Source organism: Staurois parvus, unplaced genomic scaffold (genome assembly GCF_062004578.1).
Source record: "Staurois parvus isolate SC_StPar_1 unplaced genomic scaffold, SC_StPar_1.0 ptg000314l, whole genome shotgun sequence".
Lineage (NCBI taxonomy): Eukaryota > Metazoa > Chordata > Amphibia > Anura > Ranidae > Staurois > Staurois parvus.
The window spans coordinates 4,159,128-4,167,393 of NW_028318110.1; the positions used below are offsets into that span (position 1 = coordinate 4,159,128).

General features: G+C 50.6%; 1 protein-coding gene across 1 annotated transcript in view; it reads right to left on the reverse strand.

Moving 5' to 3' along the window:
- The window catches only part of LOC149457565 (tubulin epsilon chain-like), a 46,235-nt gene extending 45,695 nt beyond the window's left edge, over positions 1–540 (reverse strand). Inside the window, exon 1 of the mRNA XM_089683553.1 lies at positions 336–540. The gene's annotated coding sequence lies outside the window, so the exon portion shown is untranslated. The remainder of the gene's footprint in view (positions 1–335) is intronic.
- Positions 541–8,266: the final 7,726 nt, after the last annotated feature.

Below are 8,266 nucleotides of genomic sequence, written 5' to 3' on the forward strand. Positions count from 1 at the left end.
TCTCAGATAAGTTACCTCTGACAACAACTATGTTCTCTTTAGCTGCAATGGCGGGATTCTTCCCAATGACTACAAATATGAGGAACATTCTTCCCCTGACCCTCTCACTCGTGTCCCTGACACATGAAGGGTTTTTTAATGGCTCCTCAATGTAGAAAAAAGCTTGAGAAAGGTTGCAGCAAATATCAGGTCCATCCCCACTTACAGAACTCCTCCATAGCACGGACGTGCCACTTATCAAGTTAGAAGAGGGAGCAAACTTTTAGAATGGCACCAGCAGAAAAGAAAAAGTAAAGCAGCCATTCATCACCTCCAGTATCTCCATTATTCCTCACCTTGTACAACTATAGACTGTGTCATCTCTCCCGCACTGACAGCACCGCTTACCGCACACAATACCTGCCCGCAAGAGGAACGTTTCTTTCTGTTCTTGTACACGGCGGGCACATTTCACATCAGCACCGGTCTCCAGCGTGAGTTGTTATGCTTGGCGCTCCCTGGCGGCATAGCAACGATGTCAACGCTGGAAGATCGCTCTGTTCCACGGAGACGCCATTTTAGTAGAGTCCTGGCAAAACGCTACAGGCTCTTCTTACTACAAATGGCAGGAAGGAGGCGGAGACGGGGAGGGGCTTCACTATCTCATCTTTTGCCGGGAAGTTTACCATTTAATTAGATAGATGATCCCACAAGAACTAGAGCACAGCAGTTTCCTCAATAGGATTTATTTTTTGGAGGAGGTTTGATTAGATAGTTTGGGGATCTCACTGACTGCCCCTCTTTAGCTCCAGTATTCTTTGCTCTAGCTCAGTGGTCTCCAAACTGTGGCCCAGGGGCCAGATATGGCCCTTTGCTTGCCTTTATCTAGCCCTTGGAGTCCTATGCCTCTCAATGACACCATGAATGGGGCACAACTCCTGTTTCTGACATCAATGGGGCACTACACCTCCCACTGACACCAACGATGGGGCATTATTTCTCCCACTGACACCAATGATGGGACACTGTTCTTTCACAAACACTGGCACCAACAATGGGGCACTATTCTGCCACTGACACCAACGATGGGGCATTATTCCTCCCACTGACACCAATGATGGAACACTATTCCTCCCACTGACACCAACGATGGGGCATTATTCCTCCCACTGACACCAATGATGGGGCATTATTCTGCCACTGACACCAATGATGGGACACTATTTCTCCCAATGACACCAACGATGGGACACTATTCCTCCCACTGACACCAATGATGGGGCACTATTCCTCCCACTGACACCAATGATGGGACACTGTTCTTTCACAAACACTGGCACCAACTATGGGGCACTATTCTGCCACTGACACCAATGATGGGACACTATTTCTCCCACTGACACCAACGATGGGGCACTATTCCTTCCACTGACACCAAGGGTGGGACACTGTTCTTCCACAAACACTGACACCAACGATGGGGCATTATTCCTCCCTCTGACACCAATGATGGGACACTATTACTCCCGCTGACACCAATGGTGGTTCCATACCTCTGAAGATGTGCGTGCACACGTAACGCGTAAGGAGGAGCTTGGACGTCGAGACGCTACGACGCCGGAGCCACGTGGAGTCCCGGCGGCCATCATTCAGAGTGTCAGGGTTAGTTTGTCTTGCTGACACATCTTGATGATACTTGCCTACGTTGAATTGGATGCTACTTTTACTTTAATAAAGCTGCTTTTTATAATCTACTACACTATGGGTGTCCTTCCCTAAACTCCCTTGAGGAGCTTTTTGCTTGCAGAACCCTGATCTTGGAATCCTACACCTAACTGGGAAGAGGAGGATCTGTTGCTGCATCCAAAGAGGAGGGATCCATTTTTCCTGTAACCGGACCAGCTTTATTCTCTTCTGGATTGAGGATCCATGAGCTCTAGATGCACACTGCGTTTATGTGTCTTTGTTCTGGTGAGTGCGTTTTTCAGCCGTTTCCACACGGATCACCAACTTTGAATCCTCACTTGTCACTGGACACGTTCTATTGACTAAGACTTTAAGTGGACTCATATCTGTTTTACTATCACTACTCATAGCGCTGCACTATTTTTATGTTATTCTATTTTAAGTATATATCGGTTGCTTAGAGTGCTTAGCCGCTTTCAGGACTAGCGCTCACTGTTTTTTTCCCTATTAGAACAAAAGAACTACTGCTAATAAGCTATAAGGCTCCATGTACACTGCAGCTGATAAACTCACATTCAGGAGCTTTTCTGCGTTTTTTTCAGCAGCCCTGAACTCTCCCTAATGTTTTCCTATGTGTCCATGTACACATAGTCGTTTACAGTCGTTTACAGTCAGTTGAGTTTACAGTCATTTTTTTTAACACACCAAACGTTCAGGAGTAGATTTTATAAGCGTTTCAAACGCCAAACGCTTGTAAACGCGGCTAAGCACATTTATAAGCAATTGAGTTTAGCAGCGTTTTTTAACTGTTCCATATCCAAATGCTGTCCAAAACCTTTTTTCATAATCAGAAATGCATGCAAAGCGTTTTCCATGTATTCAAATGGACCTAGCACACCAGCGCAGTCAGTTCCAGGTTTTGTGTGAAGGAAAAAATGGTAGAACGTGCTGCATTATACTCATGATGGGATCCATAGTGAATACAACCAGAAAAGACAGGTCATCTCAACACATACTGCTCTCTCTGCTCCTGCTCTCTCTATTTCTCTCAAAATGTCTGAAATAGTTAATGTTTTACTGTTTTTCAGTGCATTCTGGGAATTTTGGAAGGTCTCCTGAGGTTATCTTAAAAAAACGCTTCTAAACGCAAATACGTATGCAAACGTGGCTAAACAGAATTAATAACTCTCGGCCCACAGGCCGTTCTAAAAACCAATGAGAATACTTCATTTTGGGCTGGTGTACACTTGCAGTCAGGGGCGGTAAAAATAAGAGGTTGAGACATAGTTTTACTGTGATCCTGCCACCTGCCGTAAAATAACCCACGGCCCGATGAACTTGTACGATGCTTCATAACTACAGCAAAAATTATAGGTCTATGCTAGCAGTAGTACCGCCAAATGCAACCCATTCAAATGAATGTAGCGGAGCCGCAACCACAAGCCAAATACTAGTCTTGTGGTTGCAGTACAGAATTCCCAAAACCTTGTTCAAGTGTCAAAAAAAAAACAACATGTAGGAGGTGGCAGTATCGCCTTCTAAATGCCTGGCAGCAGCTCCTGCACTGCTCCCTAATCGCATTTCTGAGTCCAAAGCAAGTTAAAATGAGTCCTTTCAGTTTTGTACTGCAGTGCGATTGCAAGCTGTTTAATTACTATGGGCATCAAGAAATGTTTTGTTAGCTCACTGTTTATAGATGAATCTCCTTAGTGATCAGTTATTGTTTCACTGATGATAATTACAACAAAAATTCCACCAATACTAGTGCACATATTGTTTTGCTGAAAATGTGCCTAAACAAAGCCATGCCTTTATTATATGAATGACAGTAATCTGTCATTGACACACAATGTGCTAAATTATTGGTTTTAAAAAAGCCTACAGTGCAATTTCTACTTTTAATGCAAGTGATCCGACAAAACAGATTCGGAATAGCTTGTGAGTCATCTTCAAATATAACAAGCATCTAAGCCAGCGGTTCTCAACCTGGGGGTCGCGACCCCTTTGGGGGTCGAACGACCATTTCCCAGGGGTCGCCTAAGACCATCGGAAAACACATATTTCCGATGGTCTTAGGAACCGAGACACCGCTGCAGTCTCCGGCGATGTGTGGGCGGGATGATACGCTGCTGTCACCCGGCCACACCTCCAAGATCGCTCAGCAGCTCCGCCTCCTCGCCGCTGATTGGCCACCGGAACTGTAGCTCAGGAGAGGCACACAGGCGGCCAATCACCGGCGAGGAGGTGGAGCTTGGAGAGGAGGAGCCAAGCGGCAGCGCGCGGACATCAAAGAAGACCGAGGGAGCGAGTGAAGAGGAGAGCGGCCAGAGAAGGAAGACAGCTGACAGGTAAGTGAGAGAGCGAGCCCAGGCTGGAGCAGGGGTCAGCAAGGTAAGTATCATTGGTGTCAGTGGGAGGAATAGTGCTCCATCATTTGTGTCACTAATACCAACGATGGGGCACTATTCCTCCTCCCACTGACACCAACGATGGGGCACTACTCCTCCACCCACTGACACCAACGATGGGGCACTATTCCTCCCCCCACTGACACCAACGATGGGGCACTATTCCTCCTCCCACTGACACCAACGATGGGGCACTACTCCTCCCCCCACTGACACCAACGATGGGGCACTATTCCTCCCCCCACTGACACCAACGATGGGGCACTATTCCTCCCCCCACTGACACCAACGATGGGGCACTATTCCTCCCCCCACTGACACCAACGATGGGGCACTATTCCTCCCCCCACTGACACCAACGATGGGGCACTATTCCTCCCCCCACTGACACCAACGATGGGGCACTATTCCTCCCCCCACTGACACCAACGATGTGGCACTATTCCTCCCCCCACTGACACCAACGATGTGGCAGTATTCCTCCCCCCCACTGACACCAACGATGGGGCACTATTCCTCCCCCCACTGACACCAACGATGGGGCACTATTCCTCCCCCCACTGACACCAACGATGGGGCACTATTCCTCCCCCCACTGACACCAACGATGGGGCACTATTCCTCCCCCCACTGACACCAACGATGGGGCACTATTCCTCCCCCCACTGACACCAACGATGGGGCACTATTCCTCCCCCCACTGACACCAACGATGGGGCACTATTCCTCCCCCCACTGACACCAACGATGGGGCACTATTCCTCCCCCCACTGACACCAACGATGGGGCACTATTCCTCCCCCCACTGACACCAACGATGGGGCACTATTCCTCCCCCCACTGACACCAACGATGGGGCACTATTCCTCCCCCCACTGACACCAACGATGGGGCACTATTCCTCCCCCCACTGACACCAACGATGGGGCAGTATTCCTCCCCCCACTGACACCAACGATGGGGCAGTATTCCTCCCCCCACTGACACCAACGATGGGGCAGTATTCCTCCCCCCACTGACACCAACGATGGGGCAGTATTCCTCCCCCCACTGACACCAACGATGGGGCAGTATTCCTCCCCCCACTGACACCAACGATGGGGCAGTATTCCTCCCCCCACTGACACCAACGATGGGGCACTATTTCCCCCCCCCCCCTGACCCCAACGATGGGGCACTATTCTCCCCTCCACCACACTGACATCAACGATGGGGCACTATTCCTCCCACTGACACCAATGATGGGGCACTATTCCTCCCCCCACTGACACCAACGATGGGACACTATTCTCCCCTCCACCACACTGACATCAACGATGGGGCACTATTCCTCCCACTGACACCAATGATGGGGCACTATTCCTCCCCCCACTGACACCAACGATGGGACACTATTTCCCCCCCCCCCCCTGACCCCAATGATGGGGCACTATTCCTCCCCCCACTGACACCAACGATGGGGCACTATTCCTCCCCCCACTGACACCAACGATGGGGCACTATTCCTCCCCCCACTGACACCAACGATGGGGCACTATTCCTCCCCCCACTGACACCAACGATGGGGCAGTATTCCTCCCCCCACTGACACCAACGATGGGGCAGTATTCCTCCCCCCACTGACACCAACGATGGGGCAGTATTCCTCCCCCCCCCTGACCCCAACGATGGGGCACTATTCTCCCCTCCACCACACTGACATCAACGATGGGGCACTATTCCTCCCACTGACACCAATGATGGGGCACTATTCCTCCCCCCACTGACACCAACGATGGGACACTATTTCCCCCCCCCCCCTGACCCCAATGATGGGGCACTATTCTCCCCTCCACCACACTGACATCAACGATGGGGCACTATTCCTCCCACTGACACCAATGATGGGGCACTATTCCTCCCCCCACTGACACCAACGATGGGACACTATTTCCCCCCCCCCCCCTGACCCCAATGATGGGGCACTATTCTCCCCTCCACCACACTGACACCAATGATGGGGCACTATTCCTCCCACTGACACCAATGATGGGGCACTATTCCTCCCACTGACACCAATGATGTGGCACTATTCCTCCCACTGACACCAGTGATGGGGCACTACTCCCACTGACACCAGTGATGGGGCACTACTCCCCCCACTGACACCAGTGATGGGGCACTATTCCTCCCACTGACACCAATGATGGGGCACTACTCCCCCCACTGACACCAATGATGGGGCACTACTCCCCCCACTGACACCAATGATGGGGCACTACTCCCCCCACTGACACCAATGATGGGGCACTATTCCTCCCACTGACACCAATGATGTGGCACTACTCCTCCCACTGACACCAGTGATGGAGCACTACTCCTCCCACTGACACCAGTGATGGGGCACTACTCCCCCCACTGACACCAGTGATGGAGCACTACTCCCCCCACTGACACCAATGATGGGGCACTACTCCCCCCACTGACACCAATGATGGGGCACTACTCCCCCCACTGACACCAATGATGGGGCACTACTCCCCCCCACTGACACCAATGATGGGGCACTACTCCCTCCCACTGACACCAATGATGGGGCACTACTCCCCCCACTGACACCAATGATGGGGCACTACTCCTCCCACTGACACCAATGATGGGGCACTACTCCTCCCACTGACACCAATGATGTGGCACTATTCCTCCCACTGACACCAATGATGTGGCACTATTCCTCCCACTGACACCAGTGATGGAGCACTACTCCTCCCACTGACACCAACGATGGGGCACTACTCCTCCCACTGACACCAACGATGGGGCACTACTCCTCCCACTGACACCAACGATGGGGCACTACTCCTCCCACTGACACCAACGATGGGGCACTACTCCTCCCACTGACACCAACGATGGGGCACTACTCCTCCCACTGACACCAACGATGGGGCACTACTCCTCCCACTGACACCAACGATGGGGCACTACTCCTCCCACTGACACCAACGATGGGGCACTACTCCTCCCACTGACACCAACGATGGGGCACTACTCCTCCCACTGACACCAACGATGGGGCACTACTCCTCCCACTGACACCAACGATGGGGCACTACTCCTCCCACTGACACCAACGATGGGGCACTACTCCTCCCACTGACACCAACGATGGGGCACTACTCCTCCCACTGACACCAACGATGGGGCACTACTCCTCCCACTGACACCAACGATGGGGCACTACTCCTCCCACTGACACCAACGATGGGGCACTACTCCTCCCACTGACACCAACGATGGGGCACTACTCCTCCCACTGACACCAACGATGGGGCACTATTCATCCCACTGACATCAGTGACGGGGCACTATTCCTCCCACTGATACCAACGACGGGGCACTATTCCTCCCACTGATACCAACAACGGGGCACTATTCATCCCACTGACATCAGTGATGGGGCACTACTCCTTCCACTGACACCAATGACATGGCACTACTCCTCCCACTGCAAAATTACAGTTATGAAGTAGCAATGAAAATAATTTTATGGTTGGGGGTCACCACAACATGAGGAACTGTATTAAGGGGTCGCGGCATTAGAAAGGTTGAGAACCACTGATCTAAGCCATAGTATACATGAACACTATTATTAACACTTAAGAATAATCTGTAAAAACAAGCGAGCGCTTATACAGAAATAAAGCTGCTAAACACCAAAAGGTACCATATAAAACCTCCAAATAAATAGTAAAAGCAGGGTGCAGTGCTATAAAACAATAAATAACGATACTTAAATAATAGAATCAAGTGACTGAATGGTGCAAAAACCGTGTCAATGGTAAATGCATGCATACATCATAAAAACACATGAAACCAGCTCATATAAATTGAAATAAAGTGCAGCATAAAGTGATAATCTTGTCACTGTTTAGTGACCAATCAAGTGCAAAGTGCAGGACTAGGAAATCAAACAATAGTCCACAATGAAAAGTGCACAGGAGATCCAGATGATCTTCAAAGTCCAGTGGTCTAGTCTGGTGCTATGGTGATAAGAATGATGAGATTGTGCACTCACCAGATACGCAATCCAAATGCGCATTAAGAAATATCAATTCCAGAATACTGGGGATCCCTCAATGGTCTGGTCTTGGTCAGGTGCCCCACACTGCCTGGTATCCACTGCCATATGTGATGCAGCCGCTCTGTGGGTA